A 27,147-nucleotide genomic window follows, 5' to 3' on the forward strand; every position below is an offset into this window, starting at 1 on the left:
AAAACTAATGACTTGAACACAAATACTCATGGAACTGTGAGATTCACAAAATCTAAATCCTCCCTCCCCACCATTTGGAAATTAATAATTTCTTGCTGGAATTTTTGAATATTTTCTCATGAGAAAATTTTAATACTTTGAGCTTCAAACTGATGTTCTCATTAATATTTTACTTAATTACCCTCCCCACCCTTACTTGCCCCCCACCCCCACCCCCACACCTCAACACCAAAGGAAAAACCATCCTATTTGCTCTGTACTTTTAAGAGAGTTCCTTGATATTCTAATGTGAGAAACCTAGAAGAAAAAAAAAGAAGTGAATGGTGAACTTGGAATCTTGATCTTAGAATCATTAATCTAACATATATCAAAGAGAAGGACAAAATGGAATGTGGTAATTTGGATGAATCGTGTTCATCAAATAAAACGATCAATTGATCTATTTTGTATTTGAAAATACGTAATAGAAATGAAAATTATTTTCAGAGTATCTGCAATTGACAACCATAGGTTTATAGTAAGCCACTCAAACCAAAGAATGAATAAATGCATTGAACGCATTCACGATCAAGCTTGGTTAAAACTGTCACACAGATGACTTGCACTTTTGAATTATTACTTAAAATTCTGATGAGTAGGGAATAATTATTCACTGTCTTTTACAAAGAAAGAACCAAGAAACTTGGAGACGACAGCTTCAAAACAGAGACAGTCTCCTGTTCACATTTCTAAACTTCTTTGTATGATTAAGCTGTTGTAAACCTTGTCAGAAGATGTTCAACTTTTTAGAGATTGAAAGGTAACTGAGCAAGCTGACAGAGAAAAAAAAGTTTCAATTGAATGCTGTTGATTCTGAAAGGATACTCCAGGGTCCTCAGAAGTGTCTGAATTATCAATAAGGGAAGCTTTAGTATTTGTAGGTTTTCAGGAAATCATACATCAATTCTCATTCTGTATGTCCACAGAAGTATGTAATAACCACTGTTATAGACATTTAAACTGACTCTATACAGCCATTCCTATGGGATGTCTGACTCAAAATACTTTTGTAATAATTTGAAACGTTGAATGATGGTTCCACAAAAGAAAGATTATGCACCACAGACTCCTAGACTTGGGTTTACTAAACCTGAGGTGATTTTTACCAGATTAAAAGCTACAAAGGCAAAGCCCGTTTTTGCAATGTTCATTCATTTATATGAGGCAGCAGCCAAACCAGCAAGAACTGCATCTATGTTTGAAAAAAGATTCCTGGGCAGTCAACTCTACAGCAGCCCAGTTAGCTTCAGTGCCATCAGGAAGTAACCTCTCTCTTCCTAGGACAGGACAATTTTAAGCACTTTTAATTGCCATGGTTCAAATATAAACACATCTCCCATAAACCCACTGAAGAGTATGTGAAGAACCAAAAGATGAATGGATGAATCCCGGAAATCTAAGAGAACATGAACTCTCAGTAACTAGAAGAAAAAAATATAAACAAAGTTTATATTTTCAGATAATCAGAAGCTACTTTTAGTTTATTGCAGGCCATGATGGAGGAATGCTGGCTGTAGATTTAATGTACATGAATGTCTTTACAAATCAGCATCAGTTTGGATAAATGTTAATACCATGAGCTGAAATAAATTGGTTAAATACACTGTAATAAAACATTTAAATACTTTTTGTATATCAAATGCACAGTTAAATATATGGGAACAACAAAAAAGTAGGCACTATACATTTGTGTAATAAATTTTTATTTAAATAACTGAATATATAGCACAGTTTTATCTGAGTTGTGAAAAAAGATTTTCTAAAATAATACTTATAACTGCAATACTCGATCCTCTATAAAAAAAACTACTTTAAAAATGTATTAGAAATAGTGTTGTGCAGTTTCTAAGTCTAAGAAATCTGGATATCCTTAGCCTTGATTTAATAAACTGTTTTAAAATAAGGGATCTCCATAAGGAAAAATGGATTTAAGAAGAGTGTGGGAAGAGGCAGAAATTATAGCAGTTCTGATAGGTTGCAGAAGTATGAATCACACAAGTCCTCTTTTGGCCTCTCTCCAGCCCAGGCTTTCATATTTGTTATACATAAGATCTTGATCAAGAAGCTAGCAGGAACAGATTTGTCAAGTCTGCTGCAAGTAACGAGCCTGTTACTTCAGAATCCTTGGTAGAAAATCAGCACCCATGTTAGCAAACAATTTCGTCTTTCATGGGCATCATTACAGCGCTAAGACCCTGATTTTACAACACACACTTTTGAAGTCTCAACTTCCCATAGTGTGTTGTTTGCAAACCAAACCTTTGGTGCTATTAATAAATATCTTCCTAGGGTGTAGCAGCAACACAGCACCTGTTGACATGCAAACCATGCCTCCAACCATAACACTCTCTCTTCCTGGGCTTCAGTAGCACTTTCAGCTTTCAGTATTATTATTGGCTTTATATAAGTGCTAAAAGTTGTGTTTTGGTGCAGGAGTCAAAAATATCTCTGAGGAGAATGTTCTGAAAAGAAGTATCTCCATATCCATAGCACAAAAGAACCATGAAGAATAGATACAGTACTGTAAATTGTCTTGTGTATTTGTTCTTGCATGAGGTGGTTTCAAAACTCTTATTTAAAAACATAAATACATATTATTTTGCTTGAATGATTTACTGGAAATCTTTAAGGCAGCTTTATGGAGAAAATTTTATATTTGGCATTAGTCTAAAACAATTTTAATTTCCAAGTAGTTTAAAACACACTGTATTTCTCAGTCTCAGTTTATGCTGAAATTTGATGACCCAGGAATCAACACAAAAATAAAGTCTAGTTGATAAAATAAGAAGAATTTTTTCCGTTTCCATAAGGTATGCTACAGATGTATTGTTTGTTTTGTTTTCCTGTGTCCAACACTAGCAGAATTGAAATCACAGAACTCATATATTTACAGATTTCATGATGGCTCTAGATCCCTTAGCAGAGAAATACCATGAAGTCTATTTTAGTATTTAGCTATCTGGGCTGTGGAGTAAAGCAGAATTCAGTCTCAGGGCTGATTTTCTTCTGGTTGCATTTTGTGGCATCCTTTAGGAAATCCACAGAAATCCACAGAAACCCAAAGGCAAAGACAGAAAATGATCTGTGATGAAAAGAGGGAAACATGCTCAAAGCATTGGAAAGTAAACAGAAATAGAACACTAGAAATTAAAAAGAAGCACCTATTTATTCTAGAATAGTCAATAAATTGCCCTGTGTACGCACTGGTAAAAGAAACAAGTTTAAATGCCTGGATATGTAGTCCTAGGAGATTATGTCCATACATTCGTTCAGCTAATCTGTTTTTAAACACCTAAAACAAAGTCGATACTGGGTTTTATGACATGCTGCACCATTAACAAACATAGTTTTCCCAAGTCAATCTGCATACTGGAGTTCTTCAGCTAAAATACCATATCAAGTATTCCAGACATGTGCTGTGAAGGAATAGTAAGTAGTTCATTGTTATTTCCTTAAAAAAAATAAGAATAGAATTCTACATAGTTATCACTGATATAAAACAAGACTTCTAAACATATCTTTAGAAATATCACTGTTATACGCAGCTGCATATGCACACAGGTATGACATTTATTAATCATGAAGTCAGCTCCACTGGTCACAGATTTAAAAAGCCATCCACTGAATGGAAAATTCAGTTTTTTGACAGAAGTAATGTTCAGTCTACATAAGAAAAGCCTTTAATCCAATGCCTGATCGTTTTGTTCATTTTGGATTTCATTTCAATATAACTATATCAATCAAATATGATATCTCTCCTGAACTGCTTCATGTTTAGGACCCTAAGGGAAGCATCTCATAATGTTCAATGGCTCACCTCACTAATAAGTCTCATTCTTCTTCAGTCTGATTTGCTGGAGCGATAAAAACTTTCATTGACTAAAATAGCCAGTTTATATAGATGAGTAGCACCAGGGAAGAGAAAAGCCTATTTCATGAAAAATAAATCTGATATGAGCATAACAGCATCTCAGTGGGTTTTATAAAGATTCATTTGAACCAGATAATTTAACAGAGTGAGTGGGAAATAGGTGGAGAAAGGGAAAAAGGATAAAAGAAGGGAAACAAGGTGCTTGGCTGACTACATTGTAACATGAAAGAAATTCAGGGAGCTTTGGAAAGAAGATAGGTGCACATGGGCTCATTAAATGAAGATCGCAAGGCATAACTTCCTTCCACGGAACCTTAAACCTCTTTAGTGAAACAATTACTTGTATGCAGCTGCGTTCAGCTATCAGCACTTCATGTAATTACCTTGATGTTTTCTTTTCTCTCCCCCATTTAAAATGAAGCAGGCTGTCTAGTTGCAGAAGTTTGTTATTGACTGTGACATACAGAAAATAAGTAAAACTCAACTTCTTGCTTTAAATTATCTCTAAAGTTTATGTTTTTATGGATTCTGACACAACTGCCTCAAGCATCTTGAATCCTGCTGACCTCTAGGTGCTGACATCTACTTCACACAAAAATCAGCGTTTCCATATGTTTGGTCTCAGAAAATGACTTTTCCTGTCATCCAAAAGTAACGTGGATTGTCACTAAGGCTTTTCTTGTTAAATTCCAATGTTCACTTGCAGAAGCAAGTGTATTCAGAATAGTTAAATCCAATTTCCTCCATTACTTGTTTATTCAAAAGGAAATACCTGAACTCCAAATCCTAGTTGTGACATATTTGATAAGGAGCTAGAAAAATTATATACTGCTCTTTGAACATATGTGCTTTCTGTTCCAAAGGTTTCTGCTTAATGTAAATGAGATAAATGCTTTTCAAACTTTTGTGTTCTTCACGCAGAAGATGGATATCATCAGTTTTAAAAACCTAGATGACTTACAATTTAGAGACCTCTTTGTGAGTCACTTCACTAATTTATTATGCACCTTAAAAGAGGGAATCCCTAATCCTACAAATTTTGATATAAGCAACAGATTTTATGCCCTTATTTAATCCTATCAAGATATGTGAAACTGCATATAAACAGTCCTTACAGTATTGATATATAAATATTCTGCAGGGTTAACAACTACAAATCATCATATCTGGTTCTGAATTTAATGCACTAGAAATGAAGTTGATTACAGATCAAAAAGAGCAGAGCTGATGATCAACAGAAAAGCATTCTGATGTTCTTAACCAAAGTCCCAAACTTAGAATCTTCTTCCTCTTTCTTCCCTCACTTCTTGCCTTTATTCTCTCCCCTCCTTCCAACTTACATTCTCTAAATGATTTTTCTTTCATCATACATTCATTTATCAACATGTAATGAAAGGTGTAAAGGGAATTGAAGTATTTTCTGTAAATAATATTTTTTTTTCAATAATGCTGAGATTGCATTTAAAAAAAGATTCCCCTCTGTTAACTTTGAAAAAGGGCAAGAATGATTAATATGAACACGACAACATAACAAAAGGGTCACAGTGGAAAAGTAAAATATACCATTCTTTCACTTAATCCTTTCACTTAATAGAATCACAGATGAAGTTGTACCACGTTGTCAATTTCAAGGATTTTGAAGTTTTAGAAAGCAAATTCTGATTTATATGAAATCTATTCACTTTGAGAAAATAAAATATAATCATTCCAATTTTAAGATAAACTAATCTAGAAATAATTCAAGGGAGGTGGCTCATGCAAGGCCATAGAGGAAGTTAATGTCAGAGTGAAAGTAATATCTAGATGGTGCCAACACGCTATTTAAGCATGTATGCATAGCTTACAATTTCCAGCTTCCAGAGAATGGCAAGATATGTTATCCATTGTGGAATGCATCCAGCTCACACTTTCATTTAAAGCTACTTTAAAATGTTGGCTGCAGTATTATGATTGCTTTTGTAAAAAAGCACTGCTGCTCACAATTAATCCCAGATACGACATTTGATCAAAGATAACTGTCACAATGAAGATCCTTTTATTTTTGCAAAGTGAAAAGGTATTTGAAACAAGATTTTTGATGGCAGACTAGAGGTATAACTAAATGATATCTTTTGAGCCTTCTGTAATGGTTTTCACAGTTAGTGTCACCATTACTAGGAGAAGAAATATATAAACTAGATGAGTAGATGTCAGAATTAACAGGCCGGATTTTACTTCGTGAACTCTGTTGTTAATGTCTGAAATTTTCCATACTGATGATGATATGAATCATTCATACTCCTAACAGTGAAAGAAGGTGGCTTCCACTGAGATTCTTCAAGCTATGCAGAAGAACAAATAGATTAGGTTGATCCTAAAGTAATGCCTCCTGTTTATTTCCATGGAAACTCCAAAAGACACAAAGAGCACAGTAACACTATTTGGCAAATTCTCAGCAACAAAACATTATATTTCAGCATAGACGCCACCATCAAGCAAGTCATGTGGATGGGCTGAATGTGATGCTTTTCATTTTGTGGTGTGACAGCTGTACATGGCCATCCAAAGTGTGGATTGTATTTCATGTCACTGTCACCACTATTGAAATGCACCTCCTGCTACCTCACTGTGCTCACATCCACTCTCTGGTCTCCATAAACATTAAGCAAGTGTCATTGAATATTTGTGGGTGCGTTTTTTTCTGCATGGAGGCATTCTTTATATGCACTTCCATGTCAGATGCCATTTTGTCACACCACTCCTCTTCTGTCATCTGTTGTGCAGCAACACATGTAATGGTATGTTGGTGGGAAGGTTCAGTCTCTACTGCCATATCTTCAGCACTCACCTCTGATGTCATAGACCAACATAATGAAGTAGGAGAGGTTTTTGTGTTTTTTTTTTTGAGCTGCTCTCAAAGAATTTTCATTACCTATCAGCTTGTCAGAATTAAATGGTGCAGAGGGGAGAACACTGTCTTAGTGGATGATTCCATGTGTTTTTATCCACAAAGAAAAATGTTTATTCACTTTTTTGACAGAAATACACACACCTATATATGTATTACTACATGCACCTAAAAATAACGTCACTTGTTTTCCAAAAGTTTCAGAGAGCCGCTGTTCTTCCTGTTCTGGAGTTTCTTATACTGAATGCTATTCAATGCAATTCATAAGCTGTGGAAGAAGTTTCAGTAGAAAAACCATGTTAGATGAGACCTTGTGTCCAAAACAAGCTACTGAATCAGTTCTGACTGATTATCAATCCAGACATATAAATTATGCACTGTACCTTGTCAATGGTAGTGTAAGTGTGTACTGCTTTATATGCAGAATATAAAGATGAGTTTGTGAAACCTAGTCTTATCATATACCTTAGTCTGGCGCTGAATATTGTTAGTATCACTGAGAAGCGCTGTAAAGAGAACATAGTGAAGAACAAGGGTCACAAGTGCCTTGAAACCTTTATATAAACCATTTCTGAGACTCACCATTCATCCACCACTGTTAATATAGCAATGTAAAGCATACAACAAAGGCCTGTGAGTCAGGTTGTTCATCAGCATGACAGCCAGAAAAAAATTTAGGATCGCTGGAGGACATACCAGGCCCTCATTATTAGGGACATCATAGAACACATTTTTTATACATCAGTATTTACCTAGTATGTAGTTTAATGATGTCAACTGTCAGACTCATCTTTGGGGATATAAATGTAAAGGGAAAATTGTTAATTTTCTCTTTTCCCCAGTTTTAAAGAACAGCCCTAAAGTTATCCTGCACCCCATAACCTGAAAGGAACAAAATTTTGTAGGCTTTCAAAAGAAGGGCATTTTAGTTTCAAACTATTGAGCTGTGTCTGTAAAAGGAAGAGTGCTAATCTGGCAGTAGTAAGTGAAAAGGACATGGTCTAGTTCTCTTGAGAAGATTTTTTTTTTAATTAATTTTGTTTCTTAAACTTTCTTAAAAGCCACAGTAAGAGGCAAATACCATAGAAAAACTGTTCTATAAGACATATTTTCCCACATTAGAGTGCAAATAAATCTTTGCCCTATGGTGGCACTTCTTAGAAAGGTGTAAGAATTGCCCAAACAAGTAGGCAATGAATTGAACTTTACTAAGGGCTTTAAATGTTTCACACGTCCTATATGGTGAGAAAAGCTCTCCTGACAACACATGTAAGAGTTAGATGCTGAAAGAAACAAGTACAGATAGGAAGTCTGATCCTGCAGTTCTCATATGGGGTAAATTCCCTTTGAAGTCCATAGGAATGTGAGTAAGGTTTGCAGTTTCTATCACTCTTCTGACATCCTCTACCATGCATCTAATTTAGAAGCAAAATTTTCATCTCAGAGGTTAATCCTTATCTATCTTCCCTTCTTTATACCACTTTCCCCTTTACTAGCTATTTTTAGCACAATTCAGCTGCCTATGTGATAAACCAGATCATTCAGCAACTGTCCTTCTATTATAAAAGAGAAATTTATGCAAAGCGGTGTGTTACAATATAAAGGTAGCATTTGTACTTTAAAGGCAAAGAACTCAGACTGATGCTCATCTGAGAAGCTGCTCATGAAATACTGCCAGTCTGCACCCCAAAAGAGATGATAGAAAATTAAATGCAGTGGTGATAATTTTGATTTCAAAGGCTAAAAATTAATACAGGAGTTTTAATTTTCTATCTCAAAAAGGTTTAAAAAGATTTAGAAAAGATTTTACTTCTGCCAGAATGCTGGGTATGGAAGTGCTGAAAGCAAGCTGAAGAAAATAATATATCTTAGATTTCCTACTGCTTCTAATATTCTTCCTACTTCACTTTCTGACTATCGAAGAAAAGAACCTCTATTTCAGATCTGGAAAACTGAATTTATCCAGGAAATAAGCATTTCTCTGAAAACTGCTTCCATGGAAGGGGGTGGGATGGGGAAAATAAGACGAGGGAGACATTATGGTGTTGACATCATTGATTCTTTCCTTCTTTAAGTCAGTGGTCAGAATTCTTACCCTGGGTGCAGATGTATGTCTATTGAGTGAATATCTGTAGTTTTTTTGTTTAGTTGGTTTTTTGCTCATACTTAGAATTTGTTCCCCATTTAAAATGTAATCGTTCCGGATTAACAGATGAAAAAAAAAACAACACTGAGTTTCTAATATTTGATAAACTGGGGACTTTTGAGAGATATTTTATAAGTTCTTCTCTTAAAACAGCAATAATTATGAGACTGGATGTTAAGTGCTGAAGATGCTGTTCATCTATTTTCAGTTCTAGATATCTTTCTAGATGACTAGGTTCTTTATTATATTAAAAACACACTGGAGAATATGAAGTAAATGTAGCAGTATTGCTTAAATGCCAATTAAATGTGCTATTTTTGCCAGTTTATTGCTCTACCATAAAAAATAAATACTAGTCAGATGAGACAAGCCAGTCCAACATGTAGATTACCACCGTGAAGAAAACTAGGATGTACTTACTCTTCGACAAACAGTTGGAATCAACTACCTAAGGTTTGCAACGGGCAGGAAAATAAATTAGCTAATAGTGAGTATAATTTAACTGATATTTCTGCATAAGATCCAAACAGTATGAGGCCTCAATAAATCAGCAACATTCAAGGCAGATTTAATTATTTGTTTTTTCCAGCAAAAGTTGCGATTTTTTTTCTTTTACTTGGTGATTGTTGAGTTGTCATAGGTTACAATAGTAGTGCAGAGATCCATTTTCTAATATTCAGTCTTCTTGTTTTTTATTATCAGGTTTAGGGATAGCTATTTTAAGTCGAGAAAATGACTAAAATGCTTTCAACACGTTAATTTTGTGTTGGTAGTAGAAAACTGGAAATTATTTCACTTCTCAAAAAATTACAAGAAAAATAAGCTTTCATGTTCTAGTTTCTCCTGTCTGAGCTAGCCATTGTCTATTCTTCAGTTTCAGAAGAGCACTCCATGTTCAACTTTCAGGTCACTGTATAGTATGACAAAACCTATACAAGAACATTGCTGTTTTCTGCAGGATAAATGAGTTAGGTAAGTACTACATCTGCCTTAAGTAGATACTTAAGCCTAATTTCTCTCTTCAATAAAATTAATGTCCATTTCAGCTTAGACAGCAAGATATTTACAGCAATCTACATATTGTTAAATAAAAAATTATTAAATAGTAGCCTTCTGCTTTCAGGACTCGCACACAACTTATGTCAAATTGCAAGAAGCAAAATGTTAAAGGAAACACAGTATGCATTTTGCCAACTATATTCCAGTAAATGTATCGTATTTGCAACATGCCACAGTTAGTGAAAGTTAAACTTTCCAGTAGTTCTTGTTAAGAGAAATCATCTGGCACAGCCAGATGTTACACTGACTTCACAAAAATATTCAGCATCAGATGGCTCTATTTTTATTTCCTGAGAAGAACTGACAAACTTTGGATCATGAAAGACCACATAAATTGTATTTGCTAAGTAATAAATAATTAAGCAATTCTTAATTATTACCCCCCTCAGAAACTGAGAAGTGGGTAACATTTATTAGTGGCAGACAGTTATGGAATAAGTACCTCAAACTGAATTGGAGAGATGTTATTTGAAAAGTGTATATACATCTTTATTTCAAAACCTTAAAAACAGTTCTTTTCCTGCTTTCAGAGTTGATAGGCCATACTGCCTGGATTCCTTTTCAAGGATATCTGTTCTTTCCCTTACACTTACACCATTCTAAGGAATGAAACTATGTATGGTCCTATTTGTGACACACAGGATATTTGAGTTAAACAGTATTATTTATTTGGCAAAGGTTGGAAAATAGTAGGTCAACATTTTTTGAGATTTTTAGTCAAATACTTTTTACTGTGTAGTTTCAAAAAACTGTGAAGTTTAAACCATTTTTTACTAACTTCAGGTATATGAGGTGTTTGTAGCAGAGCTCCAGGCATCTGATTCTTTTACAGAATCCAATTTGAACACATTATGCCTTCTCTTTTAAAAAAGTATAAGATTTAATTTAGATATCCACTTCCAAACAGCTTATCTCACATGAATTTTTTTACATTCTAAAGTTTTTCTTTTTTTATTTTCCAAGATCTAATACAATGCACAATAAACTGTGTAACTATAGCACAGGATTTAGCTAGATTAACTTTGGGTAAAGCACATACTTAGATGTAGTTTTCCTCTTATATACTGGACACCAATATATTACTCCTGATTTACAGAAGCAGCTAACAATGTAATAATGTAAGGTCAAACATCTCCTGTTCTTCCATTGTATCTTTTATTTAGGAATTCTTAAATAAAACTAAGCAGGTATTAATAGTGTGAATATGTCAATGGTTTATGGGATGATTTGCCCTGGTTCTTGTAACCAAAAATCATAAAACCATGACAGATTATTACAAAACTTCTGAGCAGTCTTTAGATAAAATTCATTTAGAATATACATGAAGTAGTTTTGCTTTTAAGAGATTTGCTTTCTAATATTCTAATGACAAAAGCTTTGAAATGTGTAACATAATACATACCTGTAGCAGAAATTAAGTTTTCATCATGCTGTGCATGATTTTTTTTTATTTTTTTTTTTTTTTTTTTTAATTAGAAGTACAAGTAGGTAGTACAAAATTACTCTTCAGTTTTCAAACATCTTTTTAATCTTATGACCTGTATTTGCATTTCTGATACAGGGAGCATGAACTAAATTTTCTAATAATATTGTAGTAATTGAATGCAGTATGCTACAATATTAATAAAGAGCACATCATACCATTGTAGTGATTAACTTAAATTCCAATAAAGTCATGTCATTAAGGAGAGTGTATTACATTATGTAATTGGTTCTTCCTCTGTTACAAAATTGTCTTCTCAATTACACAGAATTATATTAAAACAAAAGTTTCAATTTAATCAGTGCATAAAGTAATGTCTTTAACTTTCAAATATATTCTATGAAGGGCTAATTAGTCAACTGTAATCTAAAATTGATGAAGAATCTGTTTCAACTTTGCCATCAGAAGACAACAGAAAGTCAGGGTTTATATTCTTGATTGCCTTCTAATTTCAGAAAACCAGAGACCATTTATCCTACTACAAATACTCACATATAACAATAATGGTCCCTTGGATGCTGCAGTAAATATTTATTTTAGCTACTCAGATGGATCTATCTCTTGTGCTTTTGAGAGGCAATTTGATAAGAGTCAACTACTTCTCACAAGTTTTGCATGTGCTTCTGAGTGAGTATATTTATGCTATGCAGTTGTGCAGCTCTCTTTGATAGTTTTGTTTGGGTTTCCTCCTGCCCATAGCAAGAATTTTTACAGTGAGTTAAGTTTGTCTTTAAAACAAAGGAAAAAAATATTTTACAAAAGAAATCTGAAAATAGTGAGGGTTAGTTTGAATCAGATTGGGTGTAAAATATTTTAGATCCTTATTTAAACACTTCCTGAAGAAAGAAATAGAGAGGTCAGAGTCAGAGCTGCATTCTTTTCATAGAAACACAAGAGGAACATGGGACACCTAGGTATTTCCATTAGAAACAAACAAACAAAAAAACAGCAAAACAAAGGAAGACAAGCAAACTCACTACTACCTGTATTTACATTATTGCAGATTTGCAGACACAGCATAAAGAAGTACAGATTTACATCGTTTGTTTGTCTGACTTGTGAGACTGGAACTGACTCAAATGAACTAAAACCTTGTAACTGTGTGTAAATTTTCTGAATATTTTCAGATCAAAGTATTCAAGATACAAGCTTGATTTATGCATGCTTATGTGTGAGTATATTGATGTACAAACATATGTATATCTAGATATATATAAACATTTAATATCTAGTTATTAATCAAAATTATCCATGTTTATATTAGAACACTGAAAATTTATTTCAGAGAAGCATTTTGCCTGGAATCCTAGTTCAGGCAGGGTATGTACATGCACTCCCCAAACAAATTGTAACAGATTTCACACTACAAGGAGAAGCTAAGTACATCTGCAGTATCAGTATTCATTGTTTTAATGAAAACAGTTTAAAATCAAACACAGAAGTAACGTGAATTAGAAGAGAACCATTGAACTCAGGTATTTTTCATTTGCTCCCTAAGTATAAAACTACAACTCATGGGGAAAATGTATTATAACAATAATAACAACAATGAATTAAATGCATTATGCATCAGTTGACTGCTCACTTTGAAAGTAATGAGCAAAACTAAGCCTGTGTAGTTTGTAAAAGACAGCTGTAATGATAGGCCACTCTTTTCAACTATTGTAAGAGTGGCTGATTCATTTATTCTGTTTAAAAGACTTAATTTCTGATGAAGCCGGCAGCTATTTAGGGTTAATAGACTTTCCTCGTGTCATTATGCTTTTGTGAACTGTAAAAGTTTTCTATATGAGCAGACTAAGAATTACTCACAGATGTTCTCAGCTGAAGATGACTTCCTCAACTCTTTCCTTGCCACTTTTTTGCAGCATGTTAGATGTAGAACTGTACCAGCAGTTTTCACATTATTCTTTCTCCCAGTCAAAGTTGTCCATACAATCCTACGGTCTCCCCTTTGTGATCTACTGCTGCTCTGTGAGAAACAAGATGGGGATGGGGTTCCCATTAGTAAAGCTTTAAGAAATAATAATTAAAAAAAATAATTAAGTATGATTTCTGAAGAAAGTAGTTACATATGTAATCTAACCAGTCACCATTCACTCTCCCATCAAAAAAAAAGCACAAGAGATTTTTCTTTGGATTGAATTGCTCATTTATTTTCCATTTCACCATGTTCAACAACAACAACAAAAAAGCCCTCAACAGATGATGTTCACATTTTAATCCATATTAATCGTAATCCATTGTTTTGCCATGGTGACATTGTAGTCTTCAGTGTATTTACAAATAGGGTTGTCTGGATGTTGAAAGATACATGATGTCCTCCTTCTGAAACTTCTAAGCTTCTTCAGTTTAACACAATTGTCAATTAACTGTAATACTCATGAAAGACAGCTATGTCTTGTTTCTTTCTTATTTAAAAAGGTGTTAGCAAGAGAGTGGTGGGGCTGACCATTCTCACCAGAGCAGGCAGAAAATTTAAGCTGCAAAAAATCTCACGGGTGAGGATGAGGGGAGATCATTTGCAAATTATCGTCATGGACAAAAAAGACTTTTTAAAGACTGGCTTAAGGAAGATTGACTTATTTTCTTGTCAATTAATAATAGAGTAGGATACTGAGAAGCAAAGCAAAACTCAAAGCACTTTCCCTTCACTTACAGCATTGAGAAGTGAAACAATGCTGTGTACTGTAAAAAGAAACTAAAATTTAAGTACAATGGAACAGAAAGAATCAAACAAGTTTTATAAATAGTGAGATTTTTCATAGTAAGATTTTTTTCTTAGTAATCCCAGCTTAACTAACTTCTTTGCTTGTGAGGTCTGTAACCACATCACATCTCTGCCTGAGTTGTCTGAGCAGCAGGGTGCTGAGCAGTGCAGCCTATGATGGCACTTCCTGCATCTCTTCTGTCAGTACTCATCTGCTGCACACAAATCACTTACACATGCACTAGAACAAAGGATGAAGCTCAGGTGTTTCATTACAAAGAGAAGTGCCCAAAGTACTAGGTTATGAAACCATTTTCAGTTTCAATCTGTGCTATTTAATGATACTCCAAAACGTTCTGCACAGAATGAGAAAAAAAGTCAATGAGAGGAACTCCAGGAGATGGAGCATTTTCCCCAGCAAATGGCAGTCCTAAAATAGTTTAGAAGCTGTGCAGGAAACAGAGTTTGATTTTCCATACCCTTACAGGAGTACATTTGCCAAAGCTATTGAGAGAGGTAAAAATAGCAGCAGAGTTTTAGAAGCCTAGTCCAATCTTATTTTTTCTGACCAAATTAATTTGGCAGGTTTTTGTTCAACTGGAACAAATCACTGTGCATTTTTGTAAACAGAATATTACACGATTATCTTTAAATCATTCATTTTTGTTCTGGGGAAGTATTGCAATACCTCTAAATAACCAACACATTAACAATAAATAACAATAATTTCAACAATAAATGTTAACAGTTTTTATCATTATTTGTGCATTTGTAATCAAATCTGATAATAATACTTGCTCTTGGGAACAATTTCACATTCTAAGGAAATGATACAGGAATTCTTCTTATCCTGGCATCTAAATGTTACTGCCTTTTCAAACTGGTGTTTGGAGAATGGTGACTTTTTTCATTGCCACACAATCAAATTTTCTCAAAGCTCAGTGACCCCTTTTTGCCATATGATTACATCTGAATTTCAGCTTTTCTTTAGAAGGTAAATTTTTAGCCTCAGGATACAAGAGACAAGACTAAGAACTTAAACCTCAAGATCTTAAGAGATAAATAAAAAAGCCACTCAAAATTATTACTTTTATCTTTTTCCAAGAGTCTGACTCATGTTTGGAGACTGGTACTATTGAGACAACTTGAAGGACAGAAGAAAGAAAGATAACATCTAGTCTAGCTTCTGCAACAATAAAACTGTACAGTTTCATTCAGTAATAACTGCATTTAATTCCAATCAAAACAAAAAAAAAAACCCTGAAAATTCTGAATTCATTTAGATGATCGTAAGAAAAGTGTAAACAAACTTTACCATTTCATGGCAACACAGGAGGGGTTAGGGCAAGAGAAATTCATCTGCAATAGCTACAATTTGAAATGCAAGCAAACACAATTGGAAAAGATGTTTTATCTTTCCACAGATTTGGTCTATTGAGCTCAAATTGTATATGTTTACTTATAGTATATGATGTTGTTTTGGAATCCTTGATCTGACAGCACAAGGGATGCTGAATGAGAGGAGCACTCTCAGAAGGCTATCATGTTAAAGAGAGCTGAATTACACACACTTTCTATGAAACCATGCTGCATAAGAGTAGGAGGTGTATTTGACAAAGTGCAAAAACAAGCGTCCTAGGTCGAACATCAGCATACATGCCAGTTTGTGCTAACTATGGATGGATACGCATGCAGAGCTGAAATGAGTCTGAAGGAATATGCATTATAAACCTTATATGAGAAAAGCCTTATTAAAGATTTTTCGGTTACAGCTCATTGACCCTGAAGTATTAAATATCACTTAGGGAAATTGCTAATCTATGGTATCTGACATGGTGAAAGAAATGAAAGAGGAACTCACTGTGACTGTTCACAGCTCTGAACTTTCCTTTCTGAATACCACTCAGATTTCTGTCTGATAGCAAGTAACCCATGAGGTGAAGACTAGCCCCCAGGATAATGGAGTGACAGACAGGGTTTCTACCTTCTCAGCAAACAAACAACAAAAAAAAAGTCATTGTGTGTAATTATTTGTTTCATTCTGGTGTTTCCCCTTGTCCTGTCCCCACAGACCACTGAACAGAGGTTGGCCACGACCCTTTGTCTCCCACACTTAAGATATTTATAAACATTAATAGAACCACCTCTCAGTCTTCTTTTCTCAAGGCTGAAGAGACTCCCTGTCTTTTTTTGTACCAGGGAGCCCAGAACCGGATTCAGTACACCAAGGCACAGTAGAGGGGATCACCTCCCTCACCCTGGAGACCACATTCCTTTTAATACACACAAGGACACCATTAGCTTTCATGATGTGAGGTGACAACAATGAAAAGATAATAATAAATATCCAAAAGGTTATTTACAGGAAAAACTCACCCGTGTGGAAGCCTTCAGTCTACTGGAAAACACTGAAGCAATCTCCACCAAGGAGCAATCTCCAAGAGATGCTGCCTTAGTGGTGGTCTGCCCTTAATTGAGTCAAGCTCCACCACTTCCAGGAGCACAGCTAAATTACTCTCACCTGTGCTCCCACAGCTGACTGACACTTGCTTCAGCTGATTAATCAGAGGTTCAGGCTGTGATTACCAATTTCCCATACACATGGCCACCAGGGCACACCACTGGCTCATGGCCAATTTACCAGGACCCCCAGGTCCTTCTCTGTAGTGCAACTCTCTAGCAGGACATTTCCCAACCTGTACTGATATTCTTTCCCAGGTGCAAGACTCTAAAATTGGTTCTGACAAACCTCTTGTGGTTTATTGCTGCTGTAACACTATTTGATAGAGCAAGTTCTCATCTAAAAACACTGATTTTCAACATAGTCATCACCATTAATCAAGTCACAAGGATGAACTGATTGTGAGACTCTTTATTTCATGGTGTAACACTTGTGCATGGCCATCTGGAACATGGCTTGTCTTTCACATCACTGTTGCCACTTCTAAAATGCACCACCCACTGCCTCACTGCACTCAGATCCACTGTTCAGTCTCCATAAATATTCAGATGGGTGCCATCTTCTTCCAAATGGAGAAATTCAGTGACACATCTTTACTTCATATGCACGTCCATTGTACCAGAATTACCCTCTGCTGCCATCTGTCACATGGCAACAAAGAGTAACAGAATACTGGTGGGAAGACTCAACCTCTACAGTCATATAATAACCCCCATCTCTGAAGTTGCATGACAACATAATGAAATAGGAGGCACTACTTTCAGTGTATTCCTCATACAATCACTTCAAAAACCTTTATTTTCAGAATGCTTTTAGTAGTTCACTTTTTCTAACCTTTCTCTTAAATTCAGAGTTGCATTCCCAAGGTGTTTCCTATCTCACTCTGTTAGCTATCCTGGCCCAGTAAATAAATCTGTGCTGTACAACCCTATCTCTCTCCACTGTCACCCACACTAAGCAGAAGTTTTTCCTGCCTCCTGGCTGGAAACAGTTCCTTAATTAATAGCTCTTTTTCTTTTTTTTCTTTATTCTATGTTCTTTTATTATTACTATTATTATTATAAAGAGGGATTTCTAGCATTTGAAGCTCTCGTTATACAATACTTTTTTACTAGGCTTCTAAAAAGAACGTAGCTTTCTTGAAGTTGTGAGCTCTTTTCAACCTTAGTTGTGGTACTGGGTTTTTTGAGTTTGCTTCCCTCATTTCAGTGGTCTCAATGTAATCCTAGATAATTCTTCAGAATTCAAGGGAGTCATCAAGCATAAAACCACATACACAGGTGGTATATACTCCTCTCATTCACTGGAATAATTCCTTCCACTAACAAAAGTAATAAAAGTGTTCTTTTCTGTGAGATTGAATCAGTTAAAGCTTTTCTCTCTCAAATCCTATATAACATGAGTAGATAGCTTTTTACTTTTTTGTGATGCATTTCATCTCTTGCTCAGTGTGGACTCAGATATTAGGTCTTCACAAACTCTGATGACAGTTCAGACATAGGACAACTCAAAGCTTTCTGTCCATTCAGTACAACAGATCTCTGCTGTTGTCATGCTGGGTAGACATTTTCCTGAGATAGCTTTTTGTTATGTGATATACCAATGTGTCTGTGTGTACGTGCTACTATTTGTAAGCTGTTTACCTCTCACGATGACATGAAACATAATTTCTTTTTCTTTTTTTTTTTTCCACACATTGATTATTTTTATTAGAAAAGATAAGCTATTTCAAAGGTCTTTCTGTTTTAAACTGCATTCTGCTGAAACGCAGAATAAATATAGTTAGTCCTCATATATTCATGCAATCTTTTTATAGAAGATTCAGAGCAGGTGGTACACTGGAAATGGACATTGGAATTCATTTTTTTGCATCTATGGAAGTGCTATTTGGCTATTATAGTGTCTTCCAAATTGCAAAATATTTCCCAGTGTTGTGGTTTCTTTTTTATATCTCATTAATGTTTGGTTGATATGAATGTATAACACCAAAAAGTCATCTTCATGCATTATAATACCACTGAATCTAAAGATGCTGATACTTAAATAAGGGTTTCTATAGATACATGAAAAGGGGGAGTTCACAATGTTGTCCAAGCTTTTTTTAGTCAAAAACTGTCTCTTTAAAAAACTTCAGTGTGACTTGACAAAGATCTTAATATCACCCATTCTAGAGAAAGAAATAAAATACCTAACCAGTTGAATGCATTCATTTCTCCATATAATTCTTTCTTGCCTTTAAAGCTATGTATTTTGTTTGTTTGTTTGTTTGTTTGTTTGTTTGTGTTTTTTAATGTGGCTTTTCCCACATTAACAATCTCTGTTTTTGGAAGAATACTGTTCATTTGTGACTTAACAAGGATAAGTTATGTAGTAAAAAAAGACAGGAAGTCAGAATGAACATTGTCTACATTTGTTGTAGACAAGCAGGAGATGGACTCCTTTATGCACTTGTGTAGGTAGATATTACAGTATCTAATAATATTAAAGCTGCTACTATATAAATGTACATATATGTATGTATGTGTATATAACCTCCTTATGATGGAAAGCATAAATAATTTGGTGTCTGTTCCACTTAATTGCAAATTGCAGAACTATGTCAGAGGACTTAAAATGACTTTTACTGTGCACAAATTTATCCGTAAAGGAAAAGTTGGGTCTGCTTGCTTAAAATTTGCTTAAAATTGTGCCCTGTTCCTCATATGACTTAAGAGGAATTTATTTATGGAATCATACTCATGGAACAATGCCTTGAACTTGATTCTCCCAGAAAAATAAATAAATAAATAAATAAAAATGTCATGGCCTTTCCCGGTCTGTCTCCTCTTTTGCTTCGCCACATTAGGCTTCTCACCCTGATTACACAAGAAGTTCTAAAACTTTTTGTTTTCAATCCTGGTTTACCTTTGTTCTTGCTTCTCATGCAGGGTCTAATTCATGTCTAATCCCACGATGAAAGTCTAGTGAGGTTAGGAACGGTGTGTGGCTGGGGAGACCTTGATAAATCTGATGGCTTTGCAATTATTTTATTTATTTTTTTCTTTCTAATGAGAAAAGTGAAGTAGTATAGATCTCCTTGAGTGCTGTGGAACAGTGGAAGCTCTACTGTATTTTTCAAAAAAGGTTTACCGGTATTAATTTTTTCTGCTCTAAAATTACCTAGTATCTCATTTTTTGCTGTTGTCAGGAGAAAATATGACTTTCCCATTCACATTTTTATGCTTGAGACTATACAATACTTACTTTTTTTTTTTTTTTTTTTTTTTTTTTTTTTTTTTTTTTAGCCAAACACAAAATTTACAGCCTTAATGAGATCAGTTTATATTTAAGAGATTCTGACTTGTTTCAAACATACATCTTTGAGCTCTGCAATTTATTGGCATGTAATTTGTCATGAGCCTGGGTGATGTTCTGGGAGAAATACGAGGACAGAAATGTGTAGGCTGTATCAGATACCAGAATTTTGCTCCATGCCCTCATTTGAAGAAAGTACATTTCAGTTGCACAGCACACTGGCTTTTTGCCATACATTCACCCCCACACATGCACAAATAGAACAAGAATGTTCCATTCTGTATCTCAGTGCCACCACAGTGATGTCATGAAAAATTTTCTGCCAATTCTGCACTTTTTCTCACAAAAATTTTTGGGCTATATGAATGCATGTCTTCTATCATCTGAAGTGACATAAGATTCATTTACTCTTTTCCTTTTTCAGTTTTTTTTTCTTATTAAATCAACTATCTCATTTGTTGCCAAGCATTTCTTATTGAGATTTGGGAAGAACCCTGCACCATTCCTCTCTTTCTTAGTGTCTTTCTCTCCTACCCCACCCTCAGCACACAACTGAATTAAAGTTTTTTGGGAAAGGAGCTGGCTTTTTTTTCCATTCTCCATACCAGAGTGAGATATCTATAGCTAGCATTCAAAGCTGCCTGAAGTTAATTTGCCTTCAAAATATCGTTGTGCTGAAAGACTTCAGCCTGGACACAGCTGTGTAAAAGCAGTTGCACATATGCATGTGAGCAATTATCTCAATTCCTTCTATCTTAAGCCAGTAGTTCAGATATTTTTGCTTTTACTTCAGCAGTTTCTGTGCAATATTTTACTGATAATTTTCTCTATTGTCAAACAAAGAGGCATGGATATTTTGGTTGCATTAAAGTTGTATCCTATCATTATGCTAATTAGGTTTTACAGCATGGTCATCCAATAGTCATATTTAATTAGCCTTGTTCTGGTCTGTATAATTAGAACGGAGAATTCATCTGCTCATATATTTCACAAGGTTGCCTTGAAAATTTTAACTTCAAATTTACTTTTAGTCTATAATTATTCCACCTCTTCTTCTTCTACTTTTTTTTTAACAATTTAGCTCATCAAGAGAAAGCTGTTTCTTACTAAATAGTTTGATTTTTACTATTTAAAACTGTAAAATTTACTTTTTTGTTATAGATTATATAGACTTAAAATAACTGAATTACTTGTTAAGTTGGTCGCAGTCTTCCAAGGCAATTCATTAATATTAGTAATATAATAAAGGTGGATTCCTAATTCTATGTGATAGTTGTTCCAAAATGGTTAATTGAGACATGTCTCACAATATTGTAGTTTTCTACTGATGCAGATTTGTTACCCTTGTTAATTCTGCAAATCTGTTGCAACGTTCTTCTTTTTGCTTGCCTTATGCACATCTTCAGTTCTGTAGAGAAAGAACGTGTCAACAATCAATTTAAAACTGATTGTGGAATGAGAAGATTTTCCCTACAGAAACGAAGAATTTCTCATTTGGAAAGCTGCATACTCTTAAGAAAATCTATGCTTTGTGAACACTGGAGGAAAAATGGCTTTCTGTAAGAACCAGAAAGATTGAATCACAGCCTATATAAAGCACACTGGTTATGAATTATTAATGTAATAAGCCAGAAGGCTTAAGAATAAAAGCTCTCTGCTCCCCCTCTTGAAGGAAAATGGTAGCGTGGGAAGGCCTCATTTACATAAATTATTATTTGATCCGAAAATGCATTTTTTCACTCAGGTTATTTTTCTATGAACTTGAGAAAGGAGATTTAAAAAGAAGTTGTTAAGAATCTCAAGAATGAGATATTTCAGAAAGCCAAACAGTAAGTAATTGGAGCAATGTAAAGTATCAGCCATATATCTGCCAAATTATTTTAACTATATATTAATTCAAATGGAAATATAATTCTTTACAACCACTTAGCATACATATTATTTCTGCTCCTCACTCCCAAGAACTCAAGAAAGATATCAAATAGTGAGGGAGAGTTTATAAGATGACTACTAAGACTGACCAGTCATGAAGGTAGGTTTTACTAAATTCAAACTCTAATTTTCAGTTGCTTTTCATTGTGTTAGAGTTATTAGTGACTTCTGGATGTTCAATGTTTCCTCTTCGCTAAGACGTTCCTGAGTGCTCCCAAAACTGTGCTTTATGCTGATTATATGTTTGTTGGATTCAGAAACTGCAGATGTTCATTTAGTAAATAAATTTCCATTCTTTCCTAATGCTACAGTTCAAGCATGGCATTATCAGCACTTTAACAATAAGTAGTCTACAGGTCCTTTAGGATTATTATTTTTATTTATTTATTTTTAGCTCAAATTACTATGCATAGAGAAGATGCATTTTAAAAGTTTCTTTTTTTTTTTTTTCTTTTTTTCTTTTTTTTTTTTTCCCAGCAGATGTTTCTGTTTCCAACAAGTAAATCTGAGTATACATAGAATTCATTACTCTTCCCTACAATTTCTGCAAATGTTAAAGCAGAATTATTTAATTATGTAAAACAGCAGGAAAGCTTTTTTGTCTTGATATTCGTAATAGCATAAGTCAATATCCATGCTAATACTAATTGAAAAATTAATACCATTCTATTATTGTTGTCAGAAATAATAAATATAAAACACTAAGTGGATAGACACAACCCAGTTTCCCCACTTGGTAAGATTATTTTCAGTATTTACTTATAGTGACACCAGTTATGGGTCAAAATGCACTGTGCTAGGTAATCTGCATTTAAATATGAAAAACGAGGCTAAAACCTTACCTTTGATCTCCTCTCATCTTCAGAAGAAAGAACAGTGGGCTCCTCTTCACATGTAGAACACCACTCCTTCTTCAATTTACCTCTCTTCCTGAAGAGCTTCTCAAGTAGTTCTTAGCATAGTCATCTTAACTGGCATTAAAATCCGTGGACTGCATCAAAGATACCTCCTAGAGGCTTAAGGTTTTGTACTTTCTATTAATTATGTTTCAAATGCATACATTCATATCATTCAGACTCTTGCCTAATTTGGATTTAATTAAAGTGATTATAAATACATGCATAAATCTGAGAACACCAAGGGAGCATTGCAGATAGAATTTAGGCTCTTGGAGTTTCAGTTAACTAAACTCTATCTCATTAAAATTAGTTTTAGCTATGTAAATTACAGAGAAGTAGTAAATTATTAGTGGACATATCCACAGCCATCTCCATACTGATTTTGAACACAAGTGTGTTCTGTTTAATCACCAAGTTGAAAAACATAAGCCAGGGATTGTTGACTCTTCTCATGAGAACTGAGGGCTTGCCTTCCTATTACTCCGATGGAATTTGACAGTCTGGTGTGATGTTTGTTCTTCAGTTTTTGTTGTACATGCGTAATGCTAAAATTGTTCAGCATCTTGGTTATTTTGATATGCTGCATTATAGATATGCCCTTAATACCTCTTATAATAACAACAATTAAGAGGCAATGTTGAGGTGAATCCGGAAAGGCCTCCTTTGCTTTGTTTCCCATCCAGTCTTTCTTTTGTTCTACATTTATAGGATTGTCTGTGTTTTTGTTTGTTTGTTTGTTTTTGCAGTGAAAGAATAATAATAATAATAATAATAATAATAATAATAATAATAATAATAATAATAATAATAATAATAATAATAATAATACCACAAAGATCTCCAGGACCCTAGAAATTGCTGTTGATGATGGCTAAGACGTGTTACTTTCCTGCTAAAGATTACTTATAAACAGGTTGTTACAGAACACAACATGGTTAAGGAAAATGTCTTTCAAAAAAGGCTGAAATACAATATTCTTAATGGCATTCATTTTACAGTTATGGTTGGACAAAAGAAGACTAACCACAGACTAAAACTGACTAATTCTTCTGTCTGAATACTTTTCATTCTGGATAAACATGTAACAGTTTCTGTGGTGAATGTGCTGTATGGTGCTATGAGTCATTAATCAGTTTGTGGCTGAAGCAGAGCTGCCTTTCAGAATTATATCCTATTTCTGAACTAGGTCTGTGATAGCAGTACACAGGAATAACACTAAAGTTATAAAAACTGCAGCACATCTGTATTGAATGCTGAAATCCAGACAGTGGGCATGCAGGCAATCTGTATTTCATGGCATCTTCTGACTTCCACACTTCGAGGCACAAAATGTACCACATTGCTGATGCTTCCAGCAGAAACTTTATGCCTTGGGTTTCTCTGTAGAAGGAGGGTGATTAAGCAGCTTGTAGGCATTCTGCAGAAACTCTAGGGTCTGGAGGCTTCAGATGCAACTCAGTTAAGCTTTCCACCTATAGAATAACCACATATGTTGTCTTTCTTGTGCTGGGGACCCCAAGCCTGGACGCAGTACTCCAGATGGGGCCTCACAAGAGGTGAGTAGTGGGGGACAATCACCTCCCTCTCCCTGCTAGCTACCCCTTTTTTAATACAGCCCAGAACACACTTGGCCTTCTGGGCTGCAAGCGCACACTGCTGACTCAGTGTCCAGTTTCTCATCTACCAGGACCCCCAAGTCCTTCTCTGCAGGGCTGCTCTCAAGGAGTTCTTCTCCCAGTTTGCATTAACACCTGGGATTGCCCCAGACCAAGAGCAAAACATTACACTTGGCCTTGTAGAACATCATTAGATTAGGCTTTCATGGGCCCACTTCTCCAACCTGTCCAGGACCCTCTGGATGGCTTCCCTTCCATCCAGTGTATCGACCGCACTTCTCAGCTTGGTGTTGTCTGCAAACAGGTATCAATTGGAAGAGTAGAAAACCATGCATCCTCATGTAATTTACCTGGGATAAAGCCACAGAACAGATGCTTGACCAAAGTTTTCAGAGGTCTCTGACAGCAGACTTTTCTGAAAAGCAATATGATAAATTAACTTCACATTACTCAGTACTCACCCTTGGATACACTTGTCCAATTTCAGCTAAGTTCTAAAGGCTAAAAGTCACTTATACTGTATTAACTGAGATGAAAAACTTACATTGTAGACCAAAGTAGGCAAGATTTAAATTCTTTAGCACTGGGGCTGCATAAACTGCAGGAAGTTGTTATTCATTACAATTGCAAGGAAACTTGCCCACTCTAATTCACCACGCTTCTGCAAAGACTGTATTCTTCATCACCATGGATTGTGAGAGAATATAGTATAAAAGCAAATGTCAGCTTTTTATGACTCAGAACTTACTAATATTTCTAAACTCCTTTATATATCATTGCATTAAAATAGGAATTGTATGTTTTGTGACATTGCATTTGAAGGAAAATTAAATAAGAAATCACTCTGGCTTTATTTATTGGTCAGTAAAAGTACATAGATTGCTCCAAACAATGCCTCCTATTTATTTCCATGAAAACTATAACTGGTACAATGAGTACAGTAGCACTATTTGATAGGGAAAATCCTCAGCTACAACCCACTATTTTTCAAAATAGTTATCAACATTAGCTGAGCATTTTCACCACCTACGATCAAGAGCCTGCATGTGATGCGCATAAACATTTGCACTAGTGGAGGTGACCTACTCTTGCACAGCTGCAAGAGAAACTCTGCTGTTGTTAGGAAAATGTTACCCATGCAGCCTACCTTTCTTCAGCCTCAAGAAACAGAAAGGTACCCCATCTAGATTATGTGGTGGGTCTGGTAGGACAGTCTAGCCACAATTGGCACTTTGCTACATAGTCTTCAAATGCTTAGGTCTGTTGCATGGCAACAAAATTTAAGAGAATATCAATTGGAATGTTCAGCCTCTACTGCCATTAACACTAACATCCATCTCTAACATTGTGGGTCAAGATGATAAGAAAGAAGGCATTACATTTGGAACAACCCTCTTATTAAACATTCTTTCACAGTACTCACAGAAGACGCAAAAAGGCAAGACCTTGTTCAGTTTCAGCTTTGGAGATCTCTATCTTATTATCACTTCTTTCCATGAAATTTAAGAAAAAAAATGTATAATGGAGATTTTCTTAACCTCAGTTTACGTATTTATTCTTTATGATTATTACATCTCAGTTCTGTTTCAAATTTTTCATAATTAAATTATTTCATCCCAGCATAATGATTAGAAACAGCATTTGGGTTTGGATCAGAGGCATGAACTGGACAGGTTCGCTTCAACGAGCTCCCGTGCTTGAATAAAGTTCAGTTCAGTTTCCTCACCCATTTGCACTATCAAAAAATTTAGCTTCTTGATTCACTGCCATGCTCTGTACCCTTGTCCTTCTACAGTCCACATAGTTTCATTGCTATCTTCTCTTTTGATAGTGAACAAACAGTTCCTGCTAAAATGGAATTTAAGTGGTTTTGTTTGTTTGTTTGTTTGTTTTCTGGGAATAGTTAAGAGGTTGTGGGAGCAGCATGGATTTTTAAATGGGAAAGTAAAAGGAAAATAAAATTATAAATAATCTTCTAATGCCAGGAATAATCCCATGTGTGGTCTTATGTCATGTTGCTAGGGGTGTAATTTTTTTCAACATAGCATAGAATGGTCTGGATTGAAAAGGAACTCAAAGATCATCTAGTTTCAACCCTCCTGTTATGGGTAGAGTTGCCAGCCACCAGACCAGGCTGCCCAGAGCCACATCCCACAAGGATTTCCCTAGCAGGCTACTAATAAAGAAACTGTTCCTCAAGACTGTGGCGCAGTCTTCATGCTATTTCAGTCATATTAAATTACAAAGATAAAAAACAAAGTAATTTAGGAAATAATGGTCTTGCAGAGATCCCAGACGGTTTTGGTCTCGGCATCTTGCAGAAGAAATGCAGCTGCAATGCATTGGGAAGGATTAACTGTGAGCAATATGAACACAATCCATTCAGTACTACTTGGCTTGGAGGCAAAAGGAGAGTGGAATGTTATCAAGTATAAAAGCAGCAACAATGCTGTTTTTCACATTTTGCAGCATAACAGGATATAATATTCACTTTTAAATCAGGAACGTCTTTGAACTAAATAAATAAAATAAATTGAATTTAAAAATAAAAGAATAAAAAACACAAACACCATTTCCAATGGGAAGACTAATATCTCAAACGCTTTTTCATCCAATTCCTTGTTTTGGAATAATTTGGACAGGGATTTTCAGCAGCAAATGCAGCTCACAAATTGTCATCTGTGTATGCAACACAACCTGGAAGCTCAGGCTGCTGATACTGCTGAGAGAAGGAAGATGTGGAGACCATT

The 27,147-nt window shown here is 35.0% G+C and overlaps 1 long non-coding RNA gene across 3 annotated transcripts; it reads right to left on the reverse strand.

The window, feature by feature from the left end:
* Positions 1–3,186: 3,186 nt before the first annotated feature.
* Positions 3,187–25,438, reverse strand: LOC107321673 (uncharacterized). 3 transcript variants are annotated; one of them, XR_014938392.1, is made up of 4 exons: positions 24,748–25,438; positions 22,725–24,253; positions 13,298–13,457; positions 3,187–7,065 (listed from the first exon to the last, which is right to left on the reverse strand). It is a non-coding gene; the product is annotated as an uncharacterized LOC107321673 (long non-coding RNA). The 3 variants fall into 3 exon arrangements; XR_014938391.1 differs by having other exon boundaries at positions 13,298–21,358; XR_014938388.1 differs by having other exon boundaries at positions 13,298–24,253.
* Positions 25,439–27,147: the final 1,709 nt, after the last annotated feature.

This window comes from Coturnix japonica, chromosome 1, assembly GCF_054131305.1.
Source record: "Coturnix japonica strain WE chromosome 1, WE-NBRP24, whole genome shotgun sequence".
Classification (NCBI taxonomy): Eukaryota; Metazoa; Chordata; class Aves; order Galliformes; family Phasianidae; genus Coturnix; species Coturnix japonica.